The sequence below is a fragment of the Notamacropus eugenii genome, chromosome 2 (genome assembly GCF_028372415.1).
Source record: "Notamacropus eugenii isolate mMacEug1 chromosome 2, mMacEug1.pri_v2, whole genome shotgun sequence".
NCBI classification, from domain to species: domain Eukaryota; kingdom Metazoa; phylum Chordata; class Mammalia; order Diprotodontia; family Macropodidae; genus Notamacropus; species Notamacropus eugenii.
This window is the reverse complement of record NC_092873.1, coordinates 127,969,933-127,992,177: the sequence shown is the minus strand read 5'-3', so window position 1 is coordinate 127,992,177 and position 22,245 is coordinate 127,969,933.

The following is a 22,245-nucleotide window of genomic DNA, read 5'->3' as shown; positions in this document are numbered from 1 at the left end:
TGTAATTATTTTAATTTTTAATGTGCTAAACTTCCCAGACTTCCATTCCGGTGATGACTTCTTTCTTAGAGCCTTCTCTTTTGCTTCCACTTCGCTGAACAAACGTTTATAAAGGAATATAGGAGTGTGCTGGGATATGTTTTACGACTGGACTTTCTGGGGAAAAATGTATGCACATACATTTTAACTTTATTAACCCTTTTCAAAGTCTAGACCAGGAGTGGTGAACTTGCAGCCTTGAGGCCACATTTGGCCCTCTAGTTCCTTAAGTGTGGCCCTTTGACTGAATTCAAACTTCACAGAACAAAGAAGTTTGGATTCAGTCAAAGGGCCACACTTAAGGATCTATAGAGCCTCAAGGCCACAAGTTTACCACTCCTGGTCTAGACAATCAACAAAACAATAAAATTAAGTTCTGATCTGTGGTAAATAATGAATTCTGAGGTACAAATGTTCACACGAAAAACTTTTCAATCTAGATAGAGTTGGCCCTGACTCCATTCCTAGTCAAATTCCAATCATTCTAGTATCTTGGGCAATGGTGCAGAAAACCAAACACTGTTCTTGTACTTTGGTTATTTATTTGACTTTATGACCGCCACCACCACCATCAAGCAATTACATTTTGATGTCTTTGGGAACAAGGACTGTGAACTTATTTATATTTGTATTCCCAAATATTTAAGATAAAACCATGCAAATAGCAAATAATAAGCAACTTAGTAAAGTTTTATTGAATTTATTTCATTAGCAAAGAATTTTATGGCATTTAATCTAAGCTAGGTTCTACCTAAGCCTAAACTTCCTTGCTGCTATGTAAGGAAAGAAGACTAGTAATTGACCAGCATACAGTGGATGACCTTAGCCTTTCTAAATTAAAATCTTTCCCAGGTCTAGATTTGTCTGAAGAAAAGCCCATTTAATGACTTAGAACTTGGAAAGAATTGAAACAAAACATGAACCAATTTGCCATCACAAACATATCAACCTCTCAGGGAAAAGTGCTCAGAGTTTCTGACGAGAATAGAAAACAATTGTTATTTATACTCATTCTAAGCCATCTAAACAATGAACTGCAGAAGTTTGGAGTAGAAGTATTACTAGTGAGGCCGATCCCTTTGTGCAGCAATGTTTCACTCAAATCCGATTCAGGAACAAATAAAGACATTACCCAGTAGAGGTCATTGGTCCTCTTCAAGAACTAGGGACTAACCACAACAGTAAGTGAAGGGAGAATGCTTACTATACTGTTGTTGACAACCTACATAAAACAGATACTTAAGCTGATTCCAGGAACTCCTCAAAGAAATATGAAGAGGGTAACCCAAGAAAAGTGGAAAGGGGTATTCTGAATAGAGGATTCAGACTTATGATTCTTAGAAATGTCCAAAATTTGGTTCCTAATATGATCTTTATCTCCTAGGCTTTGCTGTTCTAAATGCTAGTAAGAGAGCACCTTGCTTAGGTAAAATAATTATTTGTCTCCTAATTTGAATTGAGAAATCCCTCCCACTTTGAAAGCTTTGTGTACTCATATATTTTCTGGCATATTTTAATATATGTAATTTTTTGAATTTGTGTTTGGTGTTTGGCTTGTGTAGATAGACTTCCTCACTATTCACCATTTTGATAGTCTTTTTTATAAGTAGTTATTTTTTTGTCTTGAAGGCTAACCTGTCAAATATAAGAAAAGGGTTTCTTTCCGCGTAAAGGAGGGTATATAAAAGCTGTTTCTTCTGAGCCTATCTATCACATACCTAAACAAGAGATTTCAAGCAGGTAGAAATCAACATGATGCCCCTCTTGTAAACTGGGGGAAAAATTATTTTATTGGTCACAAGACTTACCTGTTACACATTCTCCTAAGGTAGTGTGTTGACAATGTAGATACCATCTTTATCTTGCATTTTGATGAGGAGTCAGACTTCATATCACTTCTACCTATAATACTCTGAAGCTCTGTCTCTGTATTTTGACAATCTATTTGCACAAAATTTAACATGTGGTCAAATATCTTACAAGTAATATCAGAATCATTTTTCTATGTGCCATTTTGCTCTACCAGTCCTTTGTAGTGAAGAAATGCAATCAATAAAAATCAATCAATTTCATAGCTATATCTGACTTCATCTGCCATATAGAGCAGATAGAAGCAATCTTCAATCCAGACATACTGACCTCTGTAGTTTCTCAAACATCATATTTCATCTCCATTTAAGCATCCTTCACACCTATTATCCTCCATATGTGCAATATTTTATCTCTTCACCTTCATCTCTTCATTGCCCTGAATTAGTTGAAGAATCAGATAAATGAAAAGGACAATTCCACATAAATTAATTTACTTATTCAGTGCCATACTAAACTACCAAAAATTTATAAAGTTAGAAAAACAATAACAAAATTCATCTGGAAGAAGAAAAAGTCAAGAATATCAAGGGAAATAATAAAAAATATGAATATGACCTAACCATACCAGATTTCAAACTACATTATAAAGTAGTACTCATCAAACCATACTGGTACTGGCTAAGATATAGAGTGATGGACCAATGGAATAGATTAGCTACATAATACAGAGTAGTAAGTAACTTTAGAAATCTAGTATTTGATAGACCCAATGACTCAAAATTTTAGAAGTAGAACTCACTATTTTATAATAGCTGATGAGAAGACTACAAAATAGTATGGCAGAAACTGAGCATAGACCAAAATCTTACCCTGTGAACCGAAATAAGGTCAAAATAGATACATGATTTATTCATGAAGGGTGATACTGTAAGCAAATTAGAGGAGCACGGAATAGCTTACCTTTCAGATCTATGAAGAAGGGAAGAATTTATGACCAAATGTGTTCATAAATGGAAGATTGTAAAATGCAAAATTGATGATTTTCATTACATTAAATTAAAAAACGCTTGCACAAACAAAACCAATGCAACGTAGATTAGAAGTAGAGAGCTGGGGGAATTTTTTACAACAACAGAGCTGATAAAAGCTTTGTTTCTGAAATATATAGAGAAGTGACTCAAATTTATATGAATATAGGTCATTCCCTAATTGACAAATGTTCCAAGTTTATAAATACACAGCTTTCAGATGAAGAAATAAAAGCTACCTATAATTATATATTTTAAAATGCTCTAAATCACTGTTGATTAGAAAAATGCAAATTAAAACAACTCTAAAGATACAGCCTAACACCTTTCAAATTACCTAATGGGACAGAAAAAGACAACGATAAATATTAGAGAAGATATTGGAAAACTGGGACACTATTGCACTATTGGTAGAATTCTGAACTGGTCTAAACATTCTAGAAACATGAGATGCCTTGTATGAACTCTTTAGGCACAAAACAAGCAGATATATATAACGTTGAATGCATTTAATTACTTACATAAAGTCTTTCCTACTATAATGTTGGCTTTTTGAGAGAAGAGGTTTTGGTTTTTATCTTTTTATGCCGAATGTATGTCTAAGTCCCTTGTACGTAACTACTAATTAATAAATTATTGTTGATGGACGTTTGATTTCTAAATTGATGAATACATTTAATCTTAGTTTAATTGTCTCTTTCATTTTTCAAAATTTATTATGAATTTGTTGTAAATATTGTGATTTTGTTTGGTTAGTTCTGCTTGTTTTGTGCCTAAGGAGTTCATACAAGGTTTGTTAGAATATATTATACTTTTCATTACTTACAGCAAAATAGTATAATTTCCTACACTGTACTGTGTTCAGTCATCCCCAAATTAATAAACATCCCCTTTTTTTCCTCTAGATTGGGTTGTTAATACCACTATGGATATATTAGAATGTAGTAAATATTCCTTTTTGTCTTTGACTTTCTTAGAATACGTGCCTAGTAGTGGAATTTCTGGCTCAGAGGTTATAGTTTTTATTGACTTTTCCTTGGTGTTTTCAAACTGTTTTTCATAAATTTGGACCAATTCACAGCTCCATTCATAGTACATTAAGTGGACGCTCTTCAAGCTCTTGATCACTTAAGCTATCTAATAGTTTAATCACTTCTAAAGGATATAGTACTAATAACAAGTCAGAAAGCAAATCTAGAGATTTGTTAGAATAGAAACACCTGAAAGGGGTTCCTTCATTGTTTCTATGACTATACTGAGATCAATTCATTACCATGTTCATATTTAATACATTATTTACATTAAAAAGCAAACAATGGAGCACCATAAGTCAGTCATACTCAGATTTGTAGGAATTTTCCTACTGAGGAACACTGGAAAGGCAAAATCGTTATCAAAAAGATGGCAGTGCTATTTTGGGAAGTAATTCAAATTCTATTTGCCGTGTTTCAAAGAAAGTCTCACACACTCAACAAAAGCATTTTCTCCCATAAAAATAACCTTTCCAAGAAAAATAAAATAAAAGAAAGTGAGTAGAGAGTGATACAACCTGGCAGACATCACTTCACATTCTACACAACAAACTTTTTAACATCCTTTAGTCTGTTATCTTTGAAGGCAGTGTACAAAAACAGACCAAGGCATAAGGCATAGAGGGATGTCTATAATTTTTTGAGGAAACAACGATGCATGCTGTGAATTTTTATGGTGTGGAGAAATGCCAAACATTTTAAATGATTTTAACACGGTTTATAAACTTGAAGAGTCACAAAGGGATAGATTTTTTTTAACAGAATACATTCCTTTGCTGTAACTTTGTCCGTTTAAGAGTTCAGTTTAGTATGTGTGTATACACACACACACACACACACACAAATGCATAAAAGAAATGACTTACTCATTTGTATGTTCTTGGTAAAAAGTGTATGCACATATTAGCTGAATCACTGAATTATTAAAAGAACTATGTAAATCCACATAACATATCAGAAAGAGCTCTCTGGATTTAGAATTAAAAGACTAGAGTTCAAGTTCTATCTATAAAAGAATGGCAACGTGACCTTAGCCAAAATCACTTAACTCCTCTGAGTAATTACTAAAAAATGAAGCTACTGATAAACCATTTACCTCAAAGGATTTCTGTGTGGAAAATGAAAATACAGTATTGGAATTAATTGTTCTTTAAATGTTTGATAGAATTCACTTGTAAATCCATCTGGTCCTGGACATTTCTCCTAGGGAGTTTATTCATGACTTGTTCAGTTTCTTTCTTGGAAATGGGGCTATTTAAGTATTTTAATGCCTCTTCTACTAACTGGGCAAGTTATATATTTTTGTAAATATTCATCCATTTCAATAAGATTTTCAAATTCATTCACTTACCATTGAGCAAAACAGATCCTAATTATTTTAATTTCCTCTTCATTGATGATAAATTAACCCTTTTCATTTTCAATACTGGTAATTTGATTTTCTTCTTTCATTTTTAATTAAATTATCAAATTCATCAAGCAAATATAATATAATCAAATTACTTAATTAAATTATCTTTAATCAAATTAGGTTTATCTATCTTATTATTTCTTTTTTCATAAAACCAGCTCTTAGTTTTATTTATTAGTTCACTAGTTTTCTTAATTTCAATTTTTGGTTTTCAGAATTTCTAATTTGATATTTAATTGGTGATTTTTAATTTTTTCTAGCTTTTTTAGTTACATGCCCAATTCATTGATCTCTTCTTTCTGTATTATATTCATGTAAACATTTAGAGATATAATACTTATCCTAAGAACAGCTTTTGCTGCATCTCATAAGTGTCAGTGTGTTCTATTATTATTTTCATTCTCTTGATTGAAGTTATTGATTATTTCTATGATGTGTTATTTACCTCCTTATTCTTTAAGATTAAATTGTCTAGTTTCTAATTAATTTTTAGTCTATCTTTCATTGGCCTTTATAATTTCTATTGCATTATGTAATTTTTATTGTATTGTGGTCTGAAAATGGATGAATCTAATATTCCTGTCTTTCTGCCTTGTATTGGGAGCTGTACAATTGAGAAAAAAAAGTATAATCCTTTCTATACTCATTCAATTTTCTCCAGAAATCAATCATGTCTAACTTTTCTAAAATTCTATTCAACTCCTTAACTTATTTCTTATTCATTTTCTCATTAGATTTATTTAGTTCAGAGAGGGCTAGGTTGAGGTCACCAACTAGCATAATTTTGTTGTGTATTTATTCCTGTAACTCCCTTAACTTTTCCTGTAAGAATTTGGATGCTACACTGTTTGGTGCATATATGTTTAGTAAGGATATTACTTTATTGTCTATGATGTCTTTTAGAAGGGTATAGTTTTCTTCCTTATCTCTTTTAATTGGATCTATTTTTACTTTTGTTTTGTCTGAAATTAGGATTGCTATCCCTGCTTATGTTGGATCAGGGCAACTGAGTTTGAAACAAGTTCAATATCATTTCCTTCAAGAATTAACTCATCTTTTGGGGCTTGAAAAACAGCATGAGCAACACCTGGTTTCATGTGCACTCTTCAGATATATTTTTCACCCAAGAATTTCTGATTTCAGTAAGTGAGCCATTCTCTTTATTAACAACATTGATGTGGAAGTGAGCATAAATAGACCTCATCTTGTAACGAAAATCCAGGGTAATGCCTTTGGTCATATTTTGTCCATGGCTATAGATGATGTGCATAATTGCAAATTCTTTTTGATTTCCCCACCACTTGTTCACCCAGAGCCTTTTTTTCTTCTTTCCAAGGAGACTGAACTCAACATTGATGTGACTGAAATCCCTGTGTGGGATTCCTTTGTGCCCCTTCACAATAACTGTAGAACCCTTAAGAGAGATGTCAACATTGTCTGGGATGTAGACAGTCTGATTGCTCAGAATGATCTTCATTCTGGTAGTGAATGGGCCATAGAGTACCTTTATTTTTTTCTTAGATATATCCAAAACTTAGTAGTTATCCTCTGCTTAGAAGGATTTGTTGGAAGGATGAAAGGATCAATTCAAGTTGGGGCATAACTGCCATGATTTACTAAAAAAATCAAAACAAATGAATAAGAAGCATTTATTAGATGTTTAATATATGCTGAACACTGAACTATTTAGAAACAATTACGTGAGCTTTCTTGAGGTGCTCACATGTTAATAAGAGGAGAGATTTTTATAAGAAGTTTCAGCTTCTGGGCAGCTAGAAAATCTGAATGTTTCATATGGTAATATAGGGCATGTGAAAAGGCATGGGTGCTCCACAGGGCCCAAAAGCATGAAGGTAAAACTCATATTTCAATATAACTTTAAGGCTTAAAAGTACTTTCCCCATTGGTTGGTTGTTGTCCTTCATTTTTGAAGAGGACCAAAATGACATCACCATGGTAAAGTGAAGTTTCTCTGTATCCAATTGAGGCTAATCAGACCAATACAAGCTTGGAACGCTCTACCACAGGTTGGGTACAGATAATCCATATGAATATTTGGGGTGGATACTCCAAATTTGCACATTCTACATTTACTTTGTGCTATCTTATTTCTGCTTTGCTCAAAGAGCACAGCACCCTTTCTGATGTGGGCATGCCATCCTGATCAGTCCTGTTCCATTGTCTCCCATGTTGCACAATCAAATCCAAAGTTCTTGACAGAGACCTTGAGAATGTCCTTGTATCACATCTTCTGACCACCATGTAATAGTCTGCCCCACTAAAATCGTCTTTTTTGCAAGCATATATTTTGCATTCTAACAACGTGGTCAGCCCATGAGAGTTGCATTCTCTGAAGCATAGTTTGAATACTTAGCTGTTCAGCTCAAGCAAGGACTTCAGTGTCTGGTACTTTGTCCTGTCAGGTGATCCTCAGAATCTTCCTAAGACAGTTCAAATGGAAGCAATTCAGTTTCCTGGCATGGCAGTGGTAAACAGTCCATTTTTCACAGGAATGGAACAATGAAGTCAGCACAATGGTTCTGCAGACCTTCAGTCTGGTAGTCAATATAATACTTCTTCTCTCCCAGACTTTTCTTAGGAGCCTCCCAAACACTGAGATAGCCCTGACAATGAATGCATCAACCTCATTGTCAATGTGTACATTCCTGGAAAGTACACTACCAAGTTAAGTGAACTTATCCATAGCATTCCAGACTTCTCCATTTGTTGTAATCAATGGCTGATGGAGCACCTGTGTTTTCTTGGTGTCAATTTTTAGGTCAAAATTAACACAGGCAGCAGAGAATTGATCCATACTTTGTTGCATCTCAGCTTCAGAGGTTGCATTGAGTGCACAATCATCTGCAAATAGAAAACCATGCACCAATACTCCCTCCACTTTGGTCTTGGCTTGTAGCCTTTTCAAATTGAAGAACTTACCATCAGTATGGTAGTTGACCTTGATGCTATGTTCATCTTCATTGGAAGCATTTGACAACATGACTGAACACATCATGCTGAAAAGCATGGGAGCAAGCACACAGCACTGTTTCACTCCATTGGTGTGAACAACCAATAGCAGCCCTGAGGATACATATATGCATATTTCCATGCTCATTTTGTAGACAGAGAAACTAAGGCTCAAGAAGTAATAGACTCATGTGTCCACAACTAGTAAACATAGTAATCTCCTGATTCTAAGTCTGGTGTTCTTTCTTTTACACAACATTTCTTTTAAAACATGAATTCAAATCTGTATTGAAAATGTGTAGTGCAAGGTTACCTTATGGCAAATATGCCCATGTCATTACATACCATTTTGAATTCATCCAATTTATGTCATTAAGAAGAAAAAAGAAAAGAAATCTTTTAAAATTATTATGTGCCCCAGGATCCCATCATTTACTTTTTCTTTTCAGGGAATCTGGAATGAAGTAGTGCTTCCCACCTCAATTATCATTAGGAACAATAAATTTCTATCAAAGGAAAAATCCTCGAAAAAATTTATGAGACTTGAAAAGCAGCTATACTTATGGAAACCCAGAATCTTGAAATTAATGAAATGTAAGCCCAGTTCAGATATATTTGGGACTTAGGCTCAGGAATTTGCTGAACCACTCTGACCCTCAGTTTCCTAGTTTGTAAAATGGCACACTACTAATAGCTAGTATTTATGTAGTCATATATATGTCATCATATATATGGTCCTCATAACTATTCAGTGAGGTAAGTGACAGAAAAAGCCTATGAAGGAAGAACTCAGATCTTAAAGTTATCATTTTTCTTTACCGTTCTTACAAGTTTGTAACAGGGGGATGATTAATAATATATTAATAATAAAATATTCTCATAAAATGTATGCATGGGGATGATTTACCTCTCCTCTCACTCTCATTAAAAGCTTCTAATATTAAAAGCACATGGACTTATCCCAATGCACTTTTCTCTGCATAGTCATGGAAATGGACAAGCATGAGTCTGAGATTTAAGAGAGAAGAAAAGAAAGCTCTTCAGGTATCCATCTCCAAAACTGAATCAAAAGTCATTAAGAGGATCCTGGAATCTGATTCCTGGAACCAAGATATTGTTCAGTCAGTGATAGGTCCCATAACCAATGACCATCCTAGTTCTTTCCAAAAGAACATCTTTGGGCTAATACATATTTATATACTTTATTGCATATTATATGTAATTATGTATATAATTAAAATTATTATGTGTAATAATGACAATATTATGATGGTCTGAATCTGTGTTTTTATTAGTTAGAGGAAACTCTGTTATAGAACATCAACACTGAAGCAGATCTTTTCGTGCTGATAATCTAATCGATTTAGTGAATTGCTTGGAGCCTTGAGAGGTCAGGAACCCAGGATCACAGGACTTCAACTCAAGTCTTCCTAACTTGAAGCCAGGTTCATTATCAACTACATTATACTACCTAGAGAGCTATTATTTTTGGCTTTTTTAACCTTAAATGTTTCTGTGTCCTTCTGGCTCAATAGATTGGGGAACAAAGCACTTTCATTTCTGTTTGAACTGCTTCAGTATTTTGATTTTTTGAACCGAAGCTCAATTTGAGATTTTGAGACAAATAAAATGAGTTGGCCATACCTATCTGAAATACAGAGATGGGTGGATAGCCTGAGTTCAGAGATTCTGAGTTAGAAAAGAGCTGAATCAAAGGTGTCTTCACTAATGCTAGCATCAATATGGTGAGAACCTAGGAACAAGAAGGATGCCTAAGATGGAACAACTGGCCCATATGGGAAATGGAGTAGGCCAAATTTTCTGTCCCTATTAATATGGGGACCCAACATCTGTGTGGAAGCTGGGCTTCTAGGTTGAGGTACAGAGGGAGAAGCAATCTAAATACAATAACAAATACTGTTTTAGTGTGAAAATCCAGGAAATGAGTTTCCTACAGAAAGATCCCTTATAAAAGTAGAGTAAAGATGCCCAGAAATGGAAATGAAGCTACTTACTGGATAGGGGCAGGGGAATGGTTTCTTGGCATTTTCTTCATTCTCATCTGCTCACCAGAATCATTTTGGGGGCTACTGTAGAGTGAAAGGGATTTAGCTGAGGTGAGGATCGAATGGATTGCTTCTGTCTTCTTGTGTCTTTTCTGTTTTCCTTCCCTGTTTCTCAGGTAGTTACATAAAATGATCTTTGTTTACCTGAATTTGACATTATTTGTTCTTTCACACTAGCTTTTCAACTTTCTCTTAAAATGGTGTTTTGAGATTTTAGTTCCTCTTATTAACTAAAACTTGTATAAAGCCCCCACCATCTTTGGGGTTGTCAGAATCAGTGTCCCATATTGAGAAGAGCAGTGTATGTAGAAATAGGCAATCATGCCTTGAATTCTTGGTTCTGACATTTGCTCCAATCTTCTCACTCTGATTCTCCTTGTAATTTTAATACCATGTCTTAGGTCTTAGACACTTCCTCAATTGACCATTCCTCAGAAGATGACTAACTACTCTCACTTGGATTCTAGGGATAATCTGTAGGATCTGAGTTACCAGTACTATCCCTTGTGAGCCTCCTACTGGTGTGTTTTCCATTAAATCGCTAAGTTGGACTTGAATTTAGGAAGGAAGAGTAAATACAAAACCTGGGATAGTCTCCCATAAATGCACAGAGTTTAGAGGAGGAGGAAGAAAATACATAGAACCTGAGAGGCTTGAACTTTGAGGGTCATGATAATGACACCTACATATAAGAACCATATGTGACTTAAAATAAATTCACAACTCCTGGTAGTACTAGATGTTCTTTCTTGAGTGCATAGCCAATATTCTTCTCTGGTGGAATTTATGCTCATTAAGGTCAGTTCTTTCATCTGGTAGTAAATTTTCCATATCTGTTTGTTTCCAAGTTCATTTATCTTTGCCCTTTATTTGACTTTCTCTTCTTCCTTTTGGTTCCATTGTTTCCTGCTGGTCCAGTCTCTCCAAAGCATAGTCATTGAAGGATTGGGAATGTGTAACAAACCTCTGAGTTCACTGCCCCCACCCTGTTGCCCTACACCAACACAAATGTCTCCTTTCTGCAAAGAGGCAGATCCTTGTCAATAATCATCATGATTTTTCTAGAACTTTGAGGTTTGACATTCCTTTACAAATATCTCATTTTATCCTCACAAAAACCTCAATATAGAGATGCTATTGTTATTATTCCTATTTTACAGATGAACAAAATGACATCACAAGGTGGTAAATGTCTGAGCCCTGGACTGGAACTAGTGTCTTCCTGACATCATGTCTAGATTTCTATCACTCCACCACCTGGTTGGCTGTTCTCCTAACTGCCTCTTGAGTCTAGAGTTTTTTGTCTCTTTACCTCCCAATCACTATCAGTGTTTGTGGTTAACCATGAAAAGTGCTATAAAAGATAAACTTTTGGGGGTAATTAATCTTATAAAAGTTTATGACACCTTAAACAGTTATATTCTATACTTTTTAGAAGAACTATCCTTTAGAAAGCTTTTCTAGAATAAATGGGGGCAGGATAGGATAGAGGGAAATATAGTTAGTTTTTCACAATTATGATGGTTATGGAAGTGTTTTACATAACTACACATGTATAATCTATATTGGATTGCTTGCCTTGTCAGTGAGAATTGATGGGGAAGGAGGAATGGAGAGAAGTTGGAACTCAAAGTTTGAAAAATGAATATCAAAACTTGTTTTTACATTCAACTGAGAAATAACATGTACAGTTAATAGGGTATAGAAATCTTTCTTGCCCTATAAGAAAATAGAGGGGAAGGGGATAAGAGAAGGGAGATGTGTGACAGAAGGGAGGGCAGATTGGGGAATGGATTAATCAGAAGGCATGCCCTTGGGGTGGATGGAAGGGATACATTGGGAGAAATTTTGGAACTCAAAATCTTATGGAAGTGAATGCTGAAAACTCAAAAGAAAGAGAGAGAGTGCAAAAAGAAAGAGAGAAAGAAAGATTGAGGAAGGAAGGAAGGAAAGAAGGGAGGGAGGGAAGAAATGAGGCCTTTATCCAAGACACTTGCTGTAAAAATTGTTTCCCAGTTTTCTGCTTCCCTTCTACTTTTGATTGCATTAGTTTTGTGCAAAAACTTTTCAATTTAATGTAATCAAAATTAAGCATTTTGTATTTCATAAGGTTCTCTATTACTTCTCTGGTCATAAATTCATTTCTTTTCATATTTTTATTTCAACCTCTCTGATATGATTTTCAAGCTCCTTTTTAATCTCTTCCATAAACTCTTTCTGGCCTTGAGATCATTTCCCATTTTCCTTTGATGCTTTGCCAATAGGTGTTTTGACATTGCTGTCCTCTTCTAAGTTTGTGTCTTGATTTTATTTGTCACCCTAACAACTTTCTCTGGTTGGATTTATTTTGTTATTTGCTAATCTTTTTGGCCTTTTAGCTTCCTTTGAAATTTGAGCTCTACTCCCAGGTTTGAAAGGGATGCTATCTCAGGCTTCGTGTGCCAGTGGCTGCACTCCCTGACTGTTTACCTAGTGCTGTGCTGATGTTGTCCTGAGAGGAAAATGGGGTATGGGTGGCACTGTTGGAGGCCTTAGGAGTCTGGCAGCTTACCTGGTGCTCAGCTGGGGTCGATGTGGTGGGATCTGGTATGTTCTGAAACTGGTAAAATGTTTCTGGATTTTCCCAAGGTTTAATTGAAGCATATGGCAGTCTGGCTGCTGTCAGCTGCCTGTTTATCCAGGGCTAAGCTGAAGCAAGTGGAGGTTTGGTCCCTGGATGTTACCTGTTTGCCAGAGACTGAACTGAAACATGTGATCATTCTCAGAGCTGGAGTCTGCCAGTTCCCTTGGCTGTGTTGAGACGTTTGGGGGCTCCTGGTGTTGGCATCTTCCTGCACCACTGCACTGGGGCTTAGAATTTACCATAGGTTTATTAAGGTGGATCTTGCTGCTGACTTTTTTGGGATGCTTCCTGTAATGAATTGTGTTCTCCTTTTACCTCAGTGAGAAAGATTTTTCTATTGATTTTACAAGTCTCTTGGGGTAAAACATTCTTTCAGCCTTTTGCTGGTTCTATTGTTCCAAGATTAGTTTTGAAGTGCTACTTTATGGTGGTATTGAGGTGAATATGGGAGAGTTACAGCAATGTACTGCTTACTCTGCTGTCTTGACTCCTGAAAGTCCTACATCTAGAGAGGTTTTGTTAAATATGGACTATATCTATAGTCAATCAGTTAGGTTGTGGCAAAGCCAATTCAGGAAGGTTGCTCTTCTTACAATTATTCATTTTTTGAACAATTGTTTATTAAGGGCTTACTCTGTAGAAGGCATCCTAGGATATTGGCTAAATGACCAGCCTTCAGGCTGGGAAGACCTCAGTTTATGTCTTGCCTGTAGGATTTTGTGTGATTGTTGACAAGCCACTTAATTTCTTAGCATCTTATGCTGATCAGGGAGACCATATATGTGTAAGAATTTTCTATACATCAGGATTTTTATCCCAACCAAATTATACATTCAAATATATAAGCATTAGTTTAGAAACTTCTGCCTCTAATATATGTGTACATGCATATACATATGTGTACATGTAGAGAAATACAGAAAGAATGTGTATCCATATATTTATATATGTTGTTCTTCTTCAATTGTCTCATTTATGTATGACTTTTCATGACCTCATTTGTGGTTTTCTTGGCAAGGAAGCTAGAGTGGTTTGCCATTTCCTTTTCCAGATGATTTTATAGATGAGGAAACTGAGACAAACAAGGTTAAGTCACTTGCTCAGGGTTGCATAGCTTGTAAGGGTTTGAGGTCTTATTTGAACTTAGGAAGATAGTCTTCCTGACTTCAGACTTTTCACTCTATCTAGTACGTCTCCTAGCTAACCCATACACAAATGTACATATGAACATCTAAATGAATACATGATTTCATATTCTCTCTCTCCATATAGATAGATAAATATATGGACAGATATATAGATAGATATAAATATATAAACACATATACATATATGTATATATGTGTGTATACATATATCTATATTTATTTGTCTATCTATACATGTATGTATACCTGTATACACACGTATATACACACATACTTTATATATACACACACACACACACACACACACACACACACACACACACACACACATATATATATGTATGCTAAAATGGCAAAAACCACAAGAAGAATGTTGGCCCATAAGAACCTTGAGAAATTCATATACAGAGATAAAGTATTGCAATAGAATTGGAGATGGATAAAGTCATTTATTCAAAGTGCTTCCCCCACATCACTGGGTGCTCCCATTACAATGCTGCAAAATGTTAATGGAATGTTGCTGTTCATCTTGTTAAAAAATTACTATCACCATAGTTCTGGAATAATTCCACTTGTAGAAAGGCAGAGACCAAGTTAAGCTTCAGGATGAATAGAACCCATAAACAATCAGAAGAGACAAAGTTCTTTGCCAATAAGTCAGACTGGAAAGTGAATTCACTTTTCCCCCTTAGAATCCACTGGATGCAAGGAAATTTTTCTTGATGTATGAATTTAAAAACTATTGAAAATGATTTAGAAAGGACTACTTTCAATTTCAGAGATTACTGGAACTATTCTTTTGAGACTAGGTGAACAGTTATGTTCTTATGGCTGACTGATGGTGAAATTAGACAGTTGGCAATGGAAAAGATTTAAAAGATAGTATCAGAAATAATATTTTTGGATAGGGTGTGATAACAGTATTTATCCTAAATAGTTTTTTTTAAGATGAAATATAATAAAACAAGGAAGCATATATAATAATAGAGACAATGTTCCTTATGCGGATAGAAGACTGGCTTTGAAATAAAAGTACCTGGCTTGAGTCCTGTCTCTGACACATTATCTGTGTGACTAAGGGCAAGTCACTTAACTTCTCAGAAACCCAAATAACTCTCTAAAATAGGGGTTCTTAATCTTTTTTGTGATATGGATATCTGGTGAAGCAGTCTGGTGAAAACTATTGATCCCTTTTCTGAATAATGTTTATGAAACAAAAGATAAAAATACCTAGTTACAAAAGAAAATAGTTGTAATGAAACATAATTCTCTCTCTCTCTCTCTCTCTCTCGTCTCTCATCTCTCTCTCTCTCTCTCTCGTCTCTCTCTCTCTCTGTATGTTTGTACACATTCAATTGTAAACTATACACACACACACGTGCATATATATATGTATATGCATTTGTGGGTATGTTTTAAATATATACATATATCTGTGTATGTATTTATATATCTATGTCTTTTGTAGACCACAGGTTAAGAACTACACTAAGACTCTAAGATCTGTATCACTAAACAGATTTGCCTACAGCAAAAGTTCCCCGTACTCATTAAATTACAGATTCTGATAATGATTTTTTAAAAGGCATTTAAGACTCAGAAATCTTCTTGATTCAATATATCCTATGCAACTGGGTTTACCTAAAACAACAAAGTAAACCAATTATAACAGAGAAGGCAGAAGCAATAGATATAAATTAATAAAGACAAAAAGGAAAGTTACCTAATTCAAAAATTTGTTCAGTATTAAGCAGAGGAGGGGAACAGATATATGATTAGATAAAGTTAAAATAAAGGTGAATAAGATAAGGTCATTCAGAGAATAGGTAAGGTGACCTTCACTCCAAGTGAAGTGTTCTTGATAAGGTCTGTTGATCTAGTGAATGGGAAAAAAAAAAGATTTCAGACATCATCGTAAAGGCAACTACAAGCTCATTATCAGTCCATGGAGAGTCATTGGCAACTGTGCTGGCACCTCTCCAAGCATTACTTTGTATCCTGCGTCATCTCTGTTAACAAGTTCAGAGGACATTCCTGTTGAGTGAATTCTCATCTGTATCTCCTTTCCTTTCAGAGAATTTGGTTTCTCTACTCTCTTCCTTCATGGTAAGTTGACCAAATCAAGGAAACTTAAATAGAATTTAATGACCAAAGATGCTCAGAGGAAAATCTTATGACAGTTGAAGAAACGTAGTGAATTAAGTAATTTTCTCAGAAAAATATGTAGGAATGGGGAAAATAAAAGCTTTCAGTAATTTAGTTCATCAGAAAGTAATGGTCTTAGTTATTCCTCAATTTCTTTTCAAACATAACATTCCATCCCCTTTCTCCATGATTTTGCATTGCCTATTCCTCATACCCCCTTCTCTCTTCTTAAACAGCACTACATTGTACAGGTTCTCATTTTTTCAAGCCTGGGCTATTATGATCGCTTGTTGGTTTGTTCCCCAGGTACACATCTGGCTGAACTTACTCCTGTTCACCTTCATTCGACTCTCAAATCCATCTTCCCAAAGTATAATTCTGACCATGTCACACACACACACACACACACACACACACACACACACACACACACACACTCTTCTCAAAGAACTCCATTGGCTATTTATCATCTTTAGGAACAAACAGAAAATCCTCTGTATTCACAGATTTTCACAACCTATTACCTTTCCCTCAGCGTTCTAGATTTCTTGTACCTTGTAGCCCATTTAATTACATATAGTGACACTGGTCTCCTTTCTGTTCCTTCAACAATATACTCATCTTACAACTGTGGGAATTTTCAATGTCTATTTCCCAATGCTTCAAATGTTCTCTTTCATCATCAGCTGGCTTCTCTGAATTTCAATTATAAATTCTATCTGCTTGGAGGTGGAGCCAAGATGACAGAGTAGAAGCAGGGACCAGCCAGAGTTCCCCCCTCAAACCTCTCAAAAATGTGTAAATTATGACTCTAAACAAATTCTAGAGGAGCAGAAGTCACAACATGGCAGACTGAAACAAATTTCTATTATGCTGGACTGGGCACAAATTGACATGGGCTGTGCCAGTGTGAACAGAGCTGGAGCAAACCTAAGGGGATGAAGTTGCTGGGGGCTGATGCGGTTTCCAGACTTCTAAACCCACAAACATCAAAGACAGCTTCAAAGTTCAGTGGAAAGGGTCTCTCACCTGGCTGAGCAGGAAGTGTGGTCCAACCCCAGCCCCAACCCTGCTCTCAGTCCCAAGGTTGTCATCAGGCCCTGCTGAAGCAGAGGCTGCTTCTGGAACCCTCCACTTAACAAAGAGTTCAAAGTCAATCAATTGGCTGGTGGCTGCCTCTGGAGTCCTCCACTTAAGAAATAGCCCAAAAGTCAAATAATCTTGTAGGAAAATGAGCAAACACTGGAAAAAGAAACAGACTAAAGATTTTTACTTTCTTGGTGAATAGGTATTTTCTTACATCACTGGTGATGAGGAATATCCAGACATACAACCAAAAGAAGACAACAAAGCCAAAGTTCCTGCATCCAAAACCTACAAGAAAAATACATATGTGTCTCAGGTCACAGAAGAGCTCAAAAAACATTTTAAAAATCAAGTAAGTAGAGCAAAAATTGGGAAGAAAAATGAGAATGATGCAAGAAAATCATGAAAAACGAGTCAATAGCTTGTTAAAAGAACCCGCCACCCAAAAGCTGAAGAAAACAGCACCTTTAAAAGTAGAGAAACACAAGTGGAAAAAGCAGTCCAAAACATCATTGAGAAGCAGAATGCCTTAAAAAGAAGAATGGAACAAATAGAAAAAAGAGGTCCAAAAGGTCACTGAAGAAAATAATTCCTTAAAAATTTGAATGGAGCAGATGGAAGCTAATGACCTTGTGAGAAATCAAGGAATTATAACACAACAGCAAAAGAATGAAAAAATAGAAAACACTGTGAATTATCTCACGGGAGAAGCAAGTGACATAGAAAATGAATCCAGGAGACGTAATTTTAAAAATATTGGACTGCCTGAAAACCATGATAATAAAAAAGAAGCTACATATTGTCTTTCAAGAAATTATTAAGGAAAACTACCCTGATATTCTATAACCAGAGAGTATAACAGAAATGGAAAGCATGCACTGATCACTTCCTGAAAGAAATCCCCAAAGGAAAACTCCTAGGAATATTGTAGCCAAATTCCAAAATTCCCAGGTCAAGGAAAAAAAGATTATAGCAGCCTGAAAAAAACAATTCATTGAATAGGCCTGTTTAAGAAGTAACCAGGGCATGGCCCCTTTAATGAGGCCAAGAAAAGAAAGACTTCAGGCTGAGAGGAAAACAGCAATAGTTACTATTGATAATCATTTCAAAGGTAGGAGGGTCCAAAAAAGGCCTTAGGCAGGGGCCCATTGGAGTCCCAGCTTCAGAGAGCAGTAAATTTAAGGTTTTGGGAAAAGACAGGAGACAGGACAGCACAGGAGAGGAGGGCAGGCCAGGGGACAGGAGAGGAGAGGGGAGGGGAGGGGGGAAGGGGAGGGGAGGGGAGGGAAGGGGAGCGGAGGGGAGGGGGGAAGGGGAGGGGAGGGGGGAAGGGGAGGGGAGGGGAGGGGAGGGGGGAAGGGGAGGGGAGGGGGGAAGGGGAGGGGAGGGGGGAAGGGGAGGGGAGGGGAGGGGAGGGGGGAACGGGAGGGGAGGGGAGGAGAGGGGAGGGGAGGGGGGAACGGGAGGGGAGGGGGGAACGGGAGGGGAGGGGAGGAGAGGGGGGAACGGGAGGGGAGGGGAGGGGAGGGGAGGGGAGGGGAGGGAAGGGGAGGGGAGGGGAGGGGAGGGGAGGGGAGGGGAGGGGAGGGGGGAAGGGGAGGGGAGGGGAGGGGAGGGGGGAAGGGGAGGGGAGGGGAGGGGAGGGGGGAAGGGGAGCGGAGGGGAGGGGGGAAGGGGAGGGGAGGGGGGAAGGGGAGGGGAGGGGAGGGGGGAAGGGGAGGGGAGGGGAGGGGGGAAGGGGAGGGGAGGGGAGGGGGGAAGGGGAGGGGAGTAGAGGAGAGGAGAGGAGAGGAGAGGAGAGGAGAGGAGGGAAATCAGTATGAAATTGAAAGACAATGTTATATAAAAAGATTCATTAGCTCTAGTCAAAACTCAGCATAATAGCTTGGAAATGACAAAGAAGAACATTTTAGTCTAAGTAGAAGAGCATTTTAGTCTAAGTAGAAGAGTATTACTGAAATTAACATAAAGATTAAAATAAAAAAATTCTAAAGGTTAGCAAAACTATGTTCACATGGTTCATCTTTTATAAGTGTGACAAAATATCTCTTTAAATTGGCATTTCATCATGGAACTAAGCATGGGTTCTTGAAGACTATCCTAAGAGATCAGTAGATCTACAAGGTTCTATCTAGCTTGAAACGCTTTGATAACATATGTAATGACTATTCACATTCATATCAATTGAAGACCAGTCTGAATAATTATATGTGAACTGATTACTAATAGGGCAACTCTTTGGTAAAGAATTATTTCAATATGAACATCCATGAGTTGCCTCAAATATAATATATTACACATAAGTTTATTAGTGTTTGGAGAAGGAGGTAAGGCAGGCAGATACAAAAGGAAGGAAGGGAGGGAAAAGAAAGGAAGATAAAAGTAGGAAAGAAAGAAGGAAAGAAGAAAGGAAGAAAAAGGTGCAAAAAGGAAGGAATAGATGCAGGAAGGGGAAAGAATGCATAGAAAGAGGGAGAAAGAAGGAAGAGGGGAAAGAAGACAAAAGGAAAATTGTGTAGCAATCCTCCATAGAAGAAATGAGGAAGGGGAAAGGTAATAGGAAGATGACATTGATTTTGCATAGATTTTAATGACAGAAAACTCACTGGCAAGGATTATTTAAAGAAGGAAAAAAAAACAGAATGTCAGCAAAAAGTAATACAAAACTCAAAAGCATATACAGTAAAACAAAACATATATCCAGTCACCATCAGTCATTTCTTTTACTAAAGCACACCTTCTAAGACTTTATCCCATAAAGGACATAATCATAATTTAACCCTTACTTCTGTTTGGCTATTAAATTACTGAGTCATAGTATTTTCTCATGTAATGCATTTAGACAACGTGTGTTTACAATCAGAATCTCTATGGGTTCAAGCTTTAGTAGTTCACATTTTTCTCATTTATAAGTTGTCTAGCTATTTGGATATGTTTCTTAAAACTATTATTTTTATAGTTTGCACTAAAATCACATCACTTTGGGGTTCGTTTCCCCTTACCTATTGTTCTTTAGTGTCCTCATTAATCTTTGGCCCCAGGCATTGGGGACATCCCTGTTTCCATCTATTCCAGATCATCAAATATAGTCAACTTGAATAAGATTTTGTCTAGTAAATGTGTCACTAGATTGGTTCAGATATAAATTAATACAAATAACTGACATATCTTAACTGTCCCAACCTTACCTCCCCTACCTGTGTCAGTTATGAAGAAATATAAATATACAGATTACTCTCATTCTATGTCCCCCATATTTCCTATGGCTTCTGTCCTCAAAGCAATGACAGTACTTTTGTCTGTTCACTTACCTTTCATCAAACAGAATACTTATTTTCATCCTAAATTTTAGATTATATGAAGTTATAAATTTTAATAATTCTATCTTTTTCCTCTGACTATAAAACGACCTCATTACCAAGAGTCTCCCTTCCTTTCTCAAATATTCATTCAGTGTCTACTATTCAGGAAATTGTTTCTTAAAAGAAATTCAAGGTCAGCTACTGTACTGATGATAAATTCTTCATTTTGAGAAGGGTGCAAGCCAAGACCAAAGTGGAGGGAGTATTGGTGCGTGATTTTCTGTTTGCAGATGATTGTGCACTCAATGCAGCCTCTGAAGCTGAGATGCAACAAAGTAGGGATCAATTCTCTGCTGCCTGAGCTAATTTTGACCTAATAATTAACATCAAGAAAACACAGGTGCTCCATCAGCCACCACCACACTATCCATACATGGAACCATCAGTTACAACAAATGGAGTTTTGAATGCTGTAGATAAGTTCACTTATCTTGGTAGTATAATTTCCAGGGATGCACACACTGATAATGAGGTGGACACGTGCATTACCAGAACTAGCTCAGGGTTTGGGAGGTTCCAAAGAAAAGTAAGAGAGAGAAGTATTAGACTGACTCCTAACCTGAAAGTCTACAAAGTTATTGTGCTGACCTCGTATGCCTGTGAAACTTGGACAGTCTATCAGTGCCACGCCAGGAAACTGAATCACTTCCATTTGAACTCTCTTAGGAATATTCTGAAGATCATCTAGCAGGAGAAGGTACTAGACACTGAGGTCCTTGCTCGAACTAAACTGCCAATCATTTAAACAATGCTTCAGAGAGCCTAACTCCAATGGGCTGGCCACATTGTTGGAATGCAAAAGGTATGCTTGCCAAAAAGACTATTTTATGGAGAACTAGCATGGGGCAGGTGATCACATGGTGGTCAGAAGAAGTGATGCAAGGACACTCTCAAGGTCTCTGTCAAGAACTTTGGATTTGATTGTGCAACATGGGAGACACTGGCACAGGACCACTCAGGATGGCGTGCCCACATCAGAGAGGGTGCTGTTCGCTATGAGCAAAACAGAATTAAGACAGCACAAAGGACACATAGAATGTGCAAATTTGGAGTATCCACCCCAAATGTTCACATGATCTATCTGTGGTAAAGCATTCCAAGTTCATATTGATCTGATTAGCCACAGTTGGACAAAATGAAATTTGACTTTATCATTGTGATGTCATTTTGATCCTCTTTGAGAACAAAGGGCAACAACCAACCAGCCAACCAGCATATAAACACATATACATACATATACACATGTATCACTATATACACATATACGTAATTCTATTTGTATGCATGTATACACACATATATTCATGCACAAATAAACATACACATATATGTATACCCACATGCCTGTCATGAACACTGGGCTAAACCTGAAAGGTTATTTCCTGAGGAGACATCAATGCAAAGTCTTATTTCTAGATTTGCCAGTGACTAGCTATGTGAACTTGGAGATACTTAACTTCTAGATGTCAACTTCTAGATGTCAACCGTTACTGGATAATTTTATCTTGTATCTCTTCCAGTGTG